The sequence below is a fragment of the Emydura macquarii genome, unplaced genomic scaffold (genome assembly GCF_026122565.2).
Source record: "Emydura macquarii macquarii isolate MOO-44397 ecotype Brisbane River unplaced genomic scaffold, CSIRO-AGI_Emac_v2 contig_71, whole genome shotgun sequence".
In the NCBI taxonomy this organism is placed as follows: Eukaryota; Metazoa; Chordata; order Testudines; family Chelidae; genus Emydura; species Emydura macquarii.
The window spans coordinates 96,103-109,807 of record NW_027130208.1 but is presented as its reverse complement, the minus strand read 5'-3'; the positions used below and the strand labels follow the sequence as shown (position 1 = coordinate 109,807).

The following is a 13,705-nucleotide window of genomic DNA, read 5'->3' as shown; positions in this document are numbered from 1 at the left end:
AACTGTGTTGGATATTAGAGAGAAAAGGTGGGTGAAGTAATATCTTTTATTGGACCAATTTCTGTTGTAGATATTAAATGTAAGACAAAATGCTAGTATAGCTTTTCTGTCAGAGATGGTGAAAAGTTAATTAGAAGAAAATCTATGATCATGAAGAGTATAGTACAGCATACTGGAAATATGGCTCTCTCTCTAACTGACAATATGAAAGTGAGCAGCAGTAAAGTTGTGATTATGGGTGATGGGTCATAAGGGCAGAGTTGGGGACCTTAATTCTGCATTTTCATAATATGTTTGCTTTCTTTAAAAAGTTTAATTTTGAAAGTCGAGTTTTCATGTTTATAGAAGGGAAAGACTTGTGTTTTTAAATTACAGTATTTTAAGCATCTGTACGAGTAATTTGCACATTTACACCTACAATTCTATTTAAGAAATTTTTTGCATCAGGAAATTTCCTTAGGATTTTAAGAAGTTATTGAAAATTTGTCCTAAAACATCTCCACCAACTTCTTAAAGTTCCTACCAGAACCCTCTCTAACATAAAGCTCTTTTCCCACTTCACAGTCTTCTATTGGATCTCACAGTAAAGCATAATTCTGAATTTACGGCTTTATGACTTCACTGCAGGATCCATGAAAGTTTGATCGCTCCTGGATCAAGTACATTAAATCCATCCACATTTGAACAAGTCTCATTCCTCACCATGCTTACTATTTCCAAAATGTAACAAGTCTGATCTATGCAGTGATTTTCCCTCTTCATACCAAAATCTCAGGCCTTTCCATCACTGCTAAAAGAGGTGTATTTTTCACGTTGAGGTAACTAACCTACAGGAGCCATACCAAGGTAAAAAAAGACAGAGAAGACAGGGTCTTTAGTTTTACCGCAAGGTAAACTAGATGAGGTCAGTATGAAACCTCCATCTAGGGTGGCCTTGTCTAGTTTACCTTGCGGTAAATACTGAAGTGACTTATTTCCACGTGTTTTTACTATGGGATAGCTCACACATCAAAAATACCCCTTTTTCAGCAGTGACAGCAAGGCCTTAGATTTCATTAAAGCAAAGGAGAAACACAAATCACCTCAAAGCATTATTTGGGTCATCCACTGATCAGAGATGCATGTCACCACAGGTCAGTACATTTTGCTTAGTTTCCCTAAGGAAAGAAACTTGTCAAATTCTGACAAATCCACCCATTCAGGGCTGCACTCCAGTACAATTTATGAGCCATCGGTCCACCCAAAGCCATACTGCAGTAATTTCAACCAGAACAAAAACAACTGAAGGACACAGCACAAACACTGAAAATAAGTCAAAAAAAAAAAAATCTCTTCACTGAACAGCCTTACTAAGTGTGGAGAAATCAAAAGTTAAGAGACCAAGCCCTATTAGATTAGATTATCCAATCCACCTCCCTGCTCATTATTATAGGCAGAGACATGCCTAAAATTAAGGTTGCCTAACATTTTCCATTACAGAGTTCTTGTGTTTAGTTGCTTATAACTAACAAGCTAACCATTCAGACTGAAGTTTTTTCCATGCTTTATTTCTGGGTCAGGTTGATTTTCTTCTCTTTTCTTTTTAATTTCAGCAAACAGTTCAGCCATTTCTGAGAACAAGAATAAAGCCAAATTCATTTGCAAAACCTTAATTAAGATGGAGTTAAAGTTGTTGCCACACAACAGGACATTCTAGTACATGTGCACTAGGATGTGGGACTCAAAAACACCAAATCAGACATTAGAAAAAAAAAAAATACAGGAAATGCTCTGTTAAGCGGCTACACAAAACCAAATCTGACTATCAGCGTTTATGCCAAGGGCTCCTCTTGGACAGGTTTCAGATGGGTCCATCAACCCAGACAACCAAAGAACCATATTATTTTCTCTTTCTACAAAGTTGATTACATAGGGGTTCCAAGGCTGTGACCCCAAACAAACAGCAGAAATGCCTGAAGACACCTCTGTTAGGTCCCTCTGAATTGTATCTGAACACAAAACCTTCAGATGTAGAAGCTGAAGGACTTTCCTGATCACCACTGTAAGGTGCTGGAGCAATGTTTGCACAAGAGTCCTAACCTTTGTACCTCTGAAAAGACTGTACAATCTGGCCCCCAGAAAAGTTAGGTCCCCAGAAAGAATAAGTAGCATTTTGATTTGTCTACACACGGGAGTTGACCAGGAACAGCTATTGCACTTTAAATTCATCCCCTACCTTAATTCACATTAATTTTCAAATGCAGACAAGCCATTTGTCTCAACTGATCACAAATCCCTGTTCCTGAATAACCTGATAACTCTGAGACTCTGCTCCCACTGGGATCAAACAGGTCACCTAAGTAAGGAAAGATATGGATCCCTTCTTCTCTGAAGGAAGCTATAAATACTGCCAGGGCCCCTGAGGAAACTCAGATGACAGACTTCCAGAAAATCCTCATTAAGACAAGCCCTTACCCCACAGTTGGAAGCATGCTCTCTTGAAGTCTATAGAGCAGAAGTTGCCCCATCCTGGGCTTGCTCAATAGCCGGGGAGAAGTGTTCCTCAGAGAAAAGAGTATTTGACTACAGAACTCATGGGAGACAAATGTGGAGATTTGGAATATATCGATCTAATCTGAAGGCGTTGCAAATTTACTGGAACAACAATGAGGGGACAGAGGAGCACATCAGATCTCCAACATTCACAAAGGAGAATAAGGCTCTCTGAAGGGCCTAAGAAAGAAAACAGCTTGTCCATCCTCCTCTTCCTAGCTCTGGCTCTCAGAAATATTTAATGAGCCAAACCTTATGAGAGAGCTCATAGGCCTATTTGTCCAAGGATATTTGCCATCTGGCAGTGTCTGCAAGTTGGCACAGAGGAGAAATAGGATAGGATCAAGGTCTAAGTCCAGTTCACCTTCCTTCACACGCCTTTGGTACCAAATGAAGGAGTTGGAAACTACAGAACTTCACTGGAAGAGCCAATAGACAGGTATCCAGAAAGAATGGAGGGAGTGGTTGAGAGGATAGGGTTTCATTAGGAGCCCAGGCCCTTTCAGAGAGTTGCCTTAGAGGGGATTTGAGGGGTTGGGAGGGGAAAGACAGAAGAGAGGCTGTATGGGCTTACTGATTCTGATCTAGGACCTTCCCTGCTGGGAACAAAAAGCACTGGTTGGGAGCTGCTTCTTCATCTTCCTCCAAGCTTTCCTCATCTGGGTTTGTCTTCCATAGCTGATGCTCCAGCTTTACTGGGGTTTGGCCCAATCCAGCTGCCAGCTGAGCCAGCTCTAAGAGGCAGTGGAAGTACCCAAAGAAAGGTTGCAGAGAAAGTCTACAAGGAGGGGCCTGGGTACCAAAATTCCTTTCTGGTACTAGTCATCTGACTAACTCTGTTCACATGATTGGAGACCAGAAGCAGATTATTCACAGAACAGGTCCAGCACAGAAGCAGAAGTACTCATTCCACCCCGCTTCTCCCATCCAATCCACCATGGACTTTACCCATAAGGACCATCTCTAAGGTCAACAATCCTTCCATGCTCACTTAGTTCTCTCTCCATCTCATGAAATTGCCAAGATGCCAACAAGTTCCAGTTGTGACAGTGTTTCATGAAGCAGATGATGGATCCACTAGGAAATGATCTAACACCTTACCCAAACTCATTTTGTGCAAGCCAGACTATTTGGACTAGCAAGTGAAAGAAAAGACAATTTCAGCAATCCCGAGCCATATAGTCCCTCTGGATTTATAGGGATTTAATTTCAGGCATCACATAGAACACCACATTGTGTTACCCAATGCGAATGACAGGGCAATACCTGGATATCAAGCCAGCTAGGAACAGAATTTGTCTTTTGAAGACATGAAATAGGAAAGCAGCAAAACCAAAAAAGTGGAGTGGACCCAGGAGCCAAACTCCCTTTATAGTCAGTTATGTGGAAAATAGATTAAAGGGTTAATTGCTGACAGTCTGAACCCACCTCACTTGAGACAGTTATGCCAGTAATTTTAATCTTCTTATTTTTAAATTAATCTTATTAACTTTACATTTCCTCTAACATGTGAAAAGAATTAAGAGAACCTTCATATATGAACATCACTATGTTACATGCTTTCTGACCAAATTCCATTTCTGAGCAAGTCCCCACTCCAATTCAGCCATATAAACTCACAAGTGAACATAGTCTGATATACTGGCTGGTGCAATGTGTAATCAGGCCACTGTACATACAGCCCAATTCTTTCTACCCCATTCCCACTCAGGAATTCTGCAAGACACTCCCAAAACCTCAAGGTGGCTTCTGCAAAACCACACAATCTCATGCTTAATTTGAAGCTTCTTGTGCCTTGAGGGCAGTGATCTTAATTCCCCACCATCACCCTAAGAATGCAAGACAGCCAGTAGCTCACTGAGTTCCTAGATTCTTCCTGGATCAGTGTTAGTGCCAGAGGTCCCCACCACCATCTGGCAATGTAAAAAATGCATCATTAAATTAAGGCCCCCTGATTTACGTCTTTAACATACGAAACAGGACACAGGATATCTGTGACCTCCGTTCAGTTCAAAGACTCAGAATACAAATGTGCAGAGCAGACAAGCCACCTTAACAGAACTTAAATAAAATGCTGACATTAGTGATGGAATCAAATGTTCTCACACAGCTACATTCTGGATAACTATTCCATTCTATTACTGCTACACTTCAGATTCTGCTCCTGACATCTATCCTACACTAGGCCTACTTCTCTGTGAGGTAAAACAATGACCACAGCTATCTTACAATTAGCAAATCAAGGAATATCTCAAATTGCACTGATGTAACACAAGAACATCTGCTCAGGAGGCCCCAAAGCATGTTCTGTGTCTTGAATGAGAGAAACGTATTCAGGGTAGAAGATGAGAACTGCAGAACAGGATATAAGCACTTAGGCCATGTCTATACGTACAGTGCTGCAGAAGCGCAGCCGTTATCAATACTGCTGTGCCACTGCAGCGCTTCTGGTGAAGACGTTCTATGTCAAAGGGACAGAGCTCTTCCGTCAGCATAAAAGCCCACATAGTACTGTGCACACGAGCACTTATGTTGGTGTAACTTATGTCGCTTCGGGGGGGGGTATTCAAACCCCTGAGTGACATAAGTATGCCGACATGGACTTAGCCTATGTCTATACGATACCCTCTCAGTCTCTATTAGAAAGTTCACAGTACCAACAAAAACTCCCCACCTGGTCTCCCCTGCATAAAGTTCCACATGCAATGTTTGTCAGAGAGCCTCCTTTTAAAAATGATTCCTTTTAACACAAAAGCCAGTCAAAAACAGGATGGAAAATGCAGACAAATTAAACTTCCTCAAGTTAATAATTTAATTGCATTTGTAAGACAAGAGATAAGGTTTAATCAATCAATCATGAAATTTGGATTCTGCAGAAGACAATTTTATTAGGACAATTTGTTCCTTTTTAACTAGGCAGTAGAATATCAGAGCATCCAGAGGCTGACTGGTAGGACTAATTTTATCATTGATATTTTTAGAAAAAACACATTAGGAAATGACGACAACAGCAGCAAATCATAAAAACCTTAGCAAACATCATGAATAAGCAGTGTTTTAAACCCAAGCTAACATTTATTAATCTACTTTTAGTGAAGATCAAATGTGCATTGGGAGAATAGTGAGCACTTCTATATTTCCCCTTATTCACAAATCAAGAAAATCTGTTCCGAACACAGTCCTTCCCCAGAAAAATCAAAAAATGGTCCAAGCAGCAACAGAATCAAATCTGTTCATGCAAAGCTACTTTAGGATGAGTATTTAAATACACATAAGTCAGCCAATGTCAAAGTTAAAGTCTTAAGCTGAGCCTCCCTATTAATAGTATGTTTGATTCCCATTTAATGTGCTCTCCTGAGAGCAGGCATAGCAGTTTCTGAGACATAGGACAGAATTGGGGTCACAGAAACAACTTTTGGAGGTAAGGAGAGGGAGTTAAGAATTAAAAAGGATTGTGGAGATCAGAGAATGAGGAGAGAAAACAGAAGAACTGAATGAAGTGGGGAAGGTGGGGAATATTGACGGGAACAAATAGTGATTGGAAAGAGGAAATCTGGAAGAAAAGCAGTGGAGGCGGAGCAATATCTGGCAAAAAGAAGGACCAAAAGTGTGAAGTGATCCACAGCAGGCGGTCAAATTAAACTGAAGAGTGGAAACAGGACATGGTAGAGTCAGACAGGCCACTAGTGAGCACACTGAGGATTCAGCGTTTAAGGCCAAAAGGGATGATTAGATCAAGTCTGTCTACATATCATAGACGGACCATTCAATATCACCCAGTAACTTGTGTTTGGCTACAGCGTATCTTCCAAAAAGGCACCAGTCTTGATTTGAAGACATCAAGAGTTGGAGAATCTACCACTTTCCCCATTAGCTTGTTCTAATGGTTTAATCACCCTCACTATTAAAAATTTGAGCCTAATTTGAATTTCTCTGGCTTTAGCTTCCAGCCTTTGGTTATTGTTATGCTTTTTCCCCCCCGCACTAGATGAAAGAGCCTTAGTACCTAGTACTTTCTCCCTGTGAAGATACTTAGGCTGGGTCTACACTACAAACTTACATCAGTATAATTATGTCGCTCAGAGATGTGAAAAATCCACACCCTTGAGCAATGCAGTTATACCAACCTAACCCCCAGTGTAGACAGCATTGTGTCAGTGGAAAAAAAAAAAATCTACCTACCACCTCCGATTAACTACACCAATGGGAGAAGCTCTCCCATCAGCTTAGTACTGTCTTCACTGAAGCACTACAGTGGAACAGTTACATGAGAGTAGCTGCACCACTGCAGCTTTTTAATTGTAGACCTGCCCTTATATATTTTAATCAAGTGACCTCTCAGTCTGCCTTGATAAGCTAAACAGATGTACCTCCTTAAATCTGTCACTCTGAGGGTATGTCTACACTTAAAATGCTACAGTTGCTCAACTGCACAGCTGCAGTGTAAATGGGAAAGCTTCACCCACTGGTGTAGGTAAGCCATCTCCCCGAGAGGCTGTCACTAGGTCGAGGGAAGAATTTTTACATTGACCTAGTGCTGTCTACACTGGGCTGATGTAGCTATGTGTCTCAGGGGTATGGATTTTTTACACCCCTGAAATAGGTAGCTAAACCAATGTCAGTTTCTAGTGTTGCCTAGGCCTAAGGCATTTTCTTCAGCCCTTAAATGATTTTTATAGCTCTTTTCTGCACACACTTCCATTTTTTAACAGTCTTTAAGAATGTGGACTCCAGAGCTGGATGCTGATTCCAGCATCAGTCTCACCAATGCTGTATACAGAGGCAAAATCATCTCCTCATTCACTACCCACCTTTTTACACATCCAAGGATCGGCTTAGCCACTTTTGCCACAGAATTATACTTGGAGCTCATGTTCAGTTCCTTGTACACTATGATCCCTAGAAGACTTTTCAGAGTGACCGCTTTCCACAACATAGTCCTCCATTTTGTAGGTATGGCCTGCATTGTTTGTTCCTAGATGTGACCTTGCACTTGGCAGTATTAAAAATATTTGTCATTATTTACCACTCCTCGAATCTTTTTGTCACCCACAAATTTTCATCAAAATTTGTGATTTTATATTTTATATATTTTATACTTACTTCCAGATTCATATTCTAAGGCCGGAAGTGATCATCTTGTCTGACCTTCTGTATAACACAGGCCATAGAACATGAAATCACTGATAAAAATTTTAAATAGTGGCAGGCCTAGCACTGATCCCTGCAAAACCCCACTAGAAACACCCCATTCAATGATGATTCCCGATCGACAACTACTTTTAAGATCTGTTAATTAAGCCAGTTCTTAAACCATTTAACATGTTCATTATTGATATCGTATACTAATAATTTTTTTTAATCAGAATGTAATGGGGTCAAACATCTTACAAAAGACTGTCACATCCATGCAGTTAGTTTATCAATCAAACTTGTAATCTCAAAGAAGGAAATCAGGTTTAACAAGACATATTTTCCAGAAAAACTATGTTGACTAGCATTAATTACCTTCCTGTCTTTTAATTCTTTGTAGATAAATACTGAATCTGCTTTTCTGTTATTTTACGTAGGTGTAATGTCAGGCTAAACAGCCTATAGTTACCTGGGTCATCCCATATTCTCTTTTTGAATACCCCTTCTAGTTTTCTGGAACTTTTTTGCCATTCCAAGGTTTATTAAAAGTTATCACTGGGACAGATCTCTCTTTACCCTACTTTTTTAGGACTCTTGGGTCAATTTAAACCAGCAGGCCTGGATAACACATTTATCCCTTGTAGATATTGTTTAACACCATCCTTAGTTATTAATGGATGGAAAGTACTTCATCATCCTCATGTGAAGTACATCATCCTGCATTTTCTGAAACTCAGAACAAATATTCACTGAACACTTCTGCATTTTATCATTATCATCAATTTTACTATCCTCATTTAGTCAAAATCCTATACCATTGCCAGAATTTCTTTTGTTCCTAATATACTAAAACTATTGTTCTATGCCTTACCAGGCATAATTTTTCCCTGATATTTTTAGTTTCCCTTATCAATTTTCTACACTTCATAACTTCTAATTTATATCAATTGCTATCCATTTTCCTTTTTTCCTATTGTGCTGTGTATTAGTGTTTTTATTCTAATTGCTACCTTCACTCAGAAATTGAACCAGGACAGGCTTTTAGCCAAAGTTGTCCTCTTTCTTGATTGTAAAACACAAGTACATATATTTTACTAGTTTGGCCCCTCCTCTGTTTGGCTACATGGAACGTAACCACATCATGATCTCTTGTCCTTAGGCAGACACCAATTTCCAGTCCAGTGACTCATTCATCTTTATCAGTAATAATGAGGTACAAACTAGGATTACCTCATGTTAGGTTCAATACCTTTTGAATTAGAAAAAGATACCTAAAAGTTTCAGAAACTAATGATGTTTTACTACTGACGGTCTGAGTCTTCTACTGTACATCTCCCAAATTGAAGTTTCCCATAATATCAATTTCTTTCTACACATTTCTCACAGGTGTTTAATTACTAACTTATCCTGTTCTCTGATTTTGTGGTCTGTAACAGACCCCTACCAGCAACCCCTCCTATGTTTTGTCAGTTAGCATGTTGACTGATATGCATCCAAGACTCTGTGGTTCTGAGTTATCAATAATTTTAAAATAGGTAATGTCATCTTTCATGTAGAATTTCACCACCGCCACCACAACCCACAGCTTTCACTCACTCTATCCTTCCTAAACAGGTCATAACCTGTGATTTTACATTCCAATCGTGCAAATCCTCCCACCAGGTTTCTGTAATGTCAATTATACCAAGTTTCTTCTCATCATTAAGAATTTCCAAGCCCTCTTGCTAAGTATCCAGGGGGTATATAAACAACTGAAACATTTCTTCTCTTCACATTGTGACAATTTTGTTCCCAACACACTAAATGCAAGTTTATACCACATCATGCCTCCTTAGCACCTTCCCTTTTGTGTTTGTTAGTTTAACACGCTTCTGGCTGCTCCAGCTTGTCTCCAACAGAAAAGAGTAGCCCCCACTACCTGCAAGATACAGGCCATCCCATTAGTACAGACCCCCTTCCACTGGAATTGGGTCCAATAGTCCACAAAACCAAAACTTTCAGTTTCACATCCCCAGTAACTTTTGGATAAGGATTGAGAGGAAGAGAGTGAAGAGCTTAAGAGGAGAAAAATTAGTCACAAAAGAGAGAAGTTTGACAATATACTTCCAAAGAGAAAATTATGATTCCCTCTTCCCTGTGAAAGTTTCCTACTTGTCACTGCTGAGTGGTTTTCAAAACCTAAGATCTGTGGGGCTGGGACTGTCTTCTTCTGGCTTTGTACAGCACCCAGCACAAGAGCCCTGAGCCTACTTGGAGTCTCCAAGCACTACCATAATACAACCTGAGGCAGGTTTTCCACTACCAACCTACTCCCCATCATCCTATTTTTATGCCCAGATCATCTGCTAGTTCCCCCTCAGCCCATAAACATGTTCCTTCCCAATTCACCTGGCTCCTGGACTCCTTGCAAAGTTGAGAACCAGTAACAAAGAAGAGTGATGTGAAAAGCACAGGCCAAGGGAACATGGACTGAAACCCAATATTAGTGCATCCTTCATGGCTCCTGGCAAAGATAACTAAAACCAAAAGAGGAAGTTTACAGCTACAAGAGAACCGACTGATTTCCAGGTGCTTAAGGGTTAACAGAAGGGAAGCTGATCTGAACCATGTTTAGGAAGTCCAAGGCCTCTCAGATGTCATTTTTAAAATATCTGAGAATCTTTTCACCCCAATGTTAGAGTCAAGGCAGACAGAAATCCTTTAAAGCAGTGGTTTTCAACCTGTGGTCCACGGACTCCTGGCAGTCTGCGGACTATGTCTAAGATTTCCAAAGGGGTCCACCCCTCCATTAGACATTTTTTAGTGGTCTGCAAATGAAAAAAGGTTGAAAACCACACCTTTAGAACAAGAGGCGCAACCTCTCTCAGGGAGCCCTGCAACACTCATACCAGATACAACTAAAACCAGCAGAAATATTGCTCCAACTCTGTTCCAGCTTCTAGAAGTCTGTAAGCATGCCTCTTGACTGCAGCTAGAAGGCACTTAACAGAAACATTATCGTAACTACACATCACCCAGGATCCAGTGGCTATCTGGAAGGAAAATAGTCTGAACTAAAAATAGTGTTTTCATCTCTATAGTGACCTGTGCAGAACTGAGCCAGTCAACAATCATAAGCCACTACCCTCCCCCCCTTCATTCCCCACCCCATGGGGCTGGGTCAGATGAAGTATTTAAGCAGCAGCTGTTACCATGAGACCTAGAGGATAAATCTGTGCCCATCCCCCACTTTACTGCTCATTCACCTCCAGTCGACAACAGAAACAAAGCCAGATTCTTTTCTTCTTCTGCTGCTTTCCCTCCACTAGCCAGTTGGGTACTCACATACAGCTAGCTCATCATTCCACTCCTGGAAAAGCAACCTTAAGCTGCTTCCAGCTACAACACAAACTCCATGTAATAACACAATGTGCCTATCTACACTATAAACAAAAATGAGCCAAGGGCCCAATTACACCATTGGTCCCAGGTTGCAAACAGAGCCAAAGTCGAGGCAGGAGGGAACTGGAATGCAGCTAGCAGCCTTTGATTCTATTCTCTTTATTCAGGAGCTCCTCCTCCCTACCACCAATCAGCTCTGCACCCTTTAATGGCACAGACCCTATCTGAAGATCTTGGGGCCCTATCCTGCCAAATCTGACTCTGCAAAATTACCACCACCAGCCTGGTGGTGTTATTTAGAAAAAAAAAATCATCATCCTCTCCCTCCACCAAAAAAGAGCTAGTTTCTAGGCTCCTTAACACTTCTTCAGCTGGTTGTGACTGATGAATGACTCACAACTCCACACAAAAAAAATGGAAAATCTACTCCGAACAATTTGGGAAGAGAGCACTAAAATGTTGTCAAATTTCCACTTTCCTTGGATTCTTATGGATCTCAATTGCTTAATAAAAATCAGGCTTCATTTCTGACAAATACTTGGCTCTGAATGAAAGTGAGAGACTAGCTCAGTACAACACAGAGGGAGTTAAGAGATTCCACTAAGAGATTCCACTCTGTGTTCCATCTTTCAAACCACAAATCTTTCCTTGTCTCCCATTTTGAAACGTGGGGAGGAAGGAAAGAGGGGTGTCAGGGAGAATGACAACTTAACAGTCTATTAGGTATGTATATGCTTAGGTTCCAGTATTATGTAATATAATTTACAATAAAACCAACTTTCCCACCAACACACCTGAGTTCTTAGAACTTTGTTATTTAACTAAGGAATTTAACTTCTGACTTCCAGTGAATAAAGACACTATTTTCCAGCCCAGATCAGCCTCTCTTCGTAACTGACATTCTGCAGTACATCCAAGGCACATAGCCATAAACTCTGGGATGAAATTAAAATTGGCTCCTTTCACCCCACTGTGGTGAACTGCATCCCCCTCCCACATTATCTGAGATTGCAGACCCTCCACCACAACTCTCTGGGACCAATTGCAGCATAAACTTGGAGTTGAGTCAAATCCTGGTACAAAATTCAAACCCTTCTCTTTTCTCCTAGAATTAAGATGACACATTCTGCTTTATTTTAAGCGATTATTTTAGTTCATTATACTGTATCTCTCTTGGCTATCACACACCATCTCACATCCACCTCCATGCAAGTTCTTAGACATTCAACTCCAGACCAGAAGGCTCCCTCACTATCTTCAATCCACCATATTCCCTTCAACCCCCAAGTCTATCCAAGGCATATTGGGGGGTGGAGGGGAAGGGGCGCAAGCATGCATAAGATAACAGTATGTAGGGTACCATGTCCGGGGAAGCAGGTGATGGCATCTGAAGATGATGTGCTGTGATTGGGGCCCTGGAGGAACAGCAATATCTCTATATCTAGTTACTTTGCTACCAGCAGTGCTTTTATTCTTGCCAGGGCTGAGCCCCAGCACCTCTGGGCTTGGTGCATCAGTTATGAAATTATAAAATTGCTTCAGCTCCTGCGCCTCTTTCATTACAAATTAAGCACTGCTTGCTAGTTAAGGAGAGCATAAGAATGGCCATACTGGATCAGACCAAGGATATCAGGTTAGATGGACCATATCTTCTGACAGTGGCCAGCGCTAGGTGCTTCCAAGGGAATCACCAAGTGATCCATCCTGTCGCCCACCACGTTCAAGGCCCTGAAGGCCGATGTAGCAAAGCCCTAAACAGGAGCGGGTGTGAGTCCTAGACAAAGATGAACGTGAGTCCTGCAGGGATATGCGGAGTAGGGACAGAGGAGTAGCTAGCTGGGTACGTCGGGCCTGGCGCACTACAGGCGTGGGGCAGCTGGCAAGGCTCCGTCTGACTCCCCTCGGCACCCCGTAGCTCGCGGGGCAGGCGCCAAGGCCCGTCAGTTGCTCAGGGCTGCACACAGCGCGCGCCGGCAGGTAAGGAACCTTCGTCTACAGGGCGCAGAGGCGGGTGTCACGCGCTCAACCGCTGCCAGCTTTGGCCGCCGCCTCAGTCCCAGCTGCCTGGGCATGACGCTGGGACCCCGCGGGGAGGGACGGAGGGCAGGTGCCCCGTATGGCGCCGGGCCTGCGCAGGCGGCCGCTCTTTACCTGGCGCCCCCGGTGTGACGAACGGCGGGCTCGGCCCGGACTCCCGGCTCCCTCAGCGGCTAGCACCAGCCCCGAACTGCGGCGCCCTCCCTGTCCCCGAGCAGCGGAGTGCTAGCCACGCCCCAGGAGCCTAACGCCGCATCCCCCTCCCCACCCAGTCCAGCCAACCACAGCACAAGCCCCACTGCGGCCTCGCCCCCTTCTCCCGAGACCCGCCTCCGACCGCCGCACTCTACCAGTAGCCCCTGTTCACTCTGACAGGCCACGCCTCCTTGAGGCATGGCCCCGCCCTCAGGCTCCCACGTGGCTGCAGCGGCGGGTAACTTGTTCGCGTCCTATAGAACAAAGACAAGATCTGATTGGCTCCTCCCTTCCTGAGTGTCCAACGGGAGTGATACGGCTACGGAGCAGCGCGCGGATGAGGCAGAGATGCCTCGGGGGAGGCCTTGGGAGACAGAGGGATATGTGGAGCGAGGGAGGCCATGGGGGGCAGAGGGATACAGGAGGG

The 13,705-nt window shown here is 42.7% G+C and overlaps 1 protein-coding gene across 1 annotated transcript in view; it reads right to left on the bottom strand.

Moving 5' to 3' along the window:
• PLXNB1 (plexin B1) overlaps positions 1-13,354 on the bottom strand; it is a 198,222-nt gene extending 184,868 nt beyond the window's left edge. The window contains exon 1 of the mRNA XM_067540464.1: positions 13,198-13,354. The gene's annotated coding sequence lies outside the window, so the exon portion shown is untranslated. The remainder of the gene's footprint in view (positions 1-13,197) is intronic.
• Between the last annotated feature and the right edge of the window lie 351 nt (positions 13,355-13,705).